This window comes from Entamoeba histolytica, genomic scaffold (genome assembly GCF_000208925.1).
Source record: "Entamoeba histolytica HM-1:IMSS scf_1104750517361 genomic scaffold, whole genome shotgun sequence".
Taxonomy (NCBI): Eukaryota; Evosea; order Mastigamoebida; family Endamoebidae; genus Entamoeba; species Entamoeba histolytica.
The window spans coordinates 5,122-5,840 of record NW_001915354.1 but is presented as its reverse complement, the minus strand read 5'-3'; the positions used below and the strand labels follow the sequence as shown (position 1 = coordinate 5,840).

The 719-nt window shown below is 27.8% G+C and overlaps 1 annotated feature.

Annotated features, from left to right (window-relative positions):
- Positions 1–719: part of a repeat region that runs on past the window's edge.

The window sequence follows — 719 nt, the reverse complement described above, 5'->3', positions numbered from 1 at the left end:
TATGCTGAATATCCATTTCTTCAATGGATTTCTGCGTTAACTTTTTTTTTTGGAAGATCATCTTCACTTGATGATATTTCATTAGCTACTACCACATTGGGGTGAGGTCATTTACTATTTGTGTTTCAGATGAGTCTGTTATATTGTCATTTATCTCATCTTTCTTCTTTTCTTCCTTTGTATTTTATTTTCTAATTTAGATAATTTATCTTTCAGAAAGAGCAATTGTTGTGTTAAATTGTTTACTTCAGACCTTTTTCTTTCAGATTCAGCATGGAATTTGAATATTTTTTATCGCACTCGTGTTTTTGTGTTTATCTCATGCTTCTTCTTTAATGCCATAATGTCTTTTGTTAGTTTATTAATGGTTTATTCTTTTATTTGTATTTCCTTTTTCATTTCTTCTTTCTCTTTCATATCCTCCTCCACTTTTCCCTCTATTTCTTTTATTCTTTTTTCCTTTTTACTGTTTTCTTCTTCCTCTTCATGATTATTCTTTTATTTTTATTAAACTCTTTGTCATCTTTATCATCTTTATCAACACTCATTACATAGTTATTGTATATTCTATTATCATTAATCTCATTTGGTTTGTATTGATTATTGTCTTCTTCAATCGTCATACTAATAGTCTCTTCTTCCATTCTGATTGTTTTTGTTTTTTCTCGTGCAAGAAAATACCATCTTCTCCATATTGTTGATGATGTATATTCTTTAAT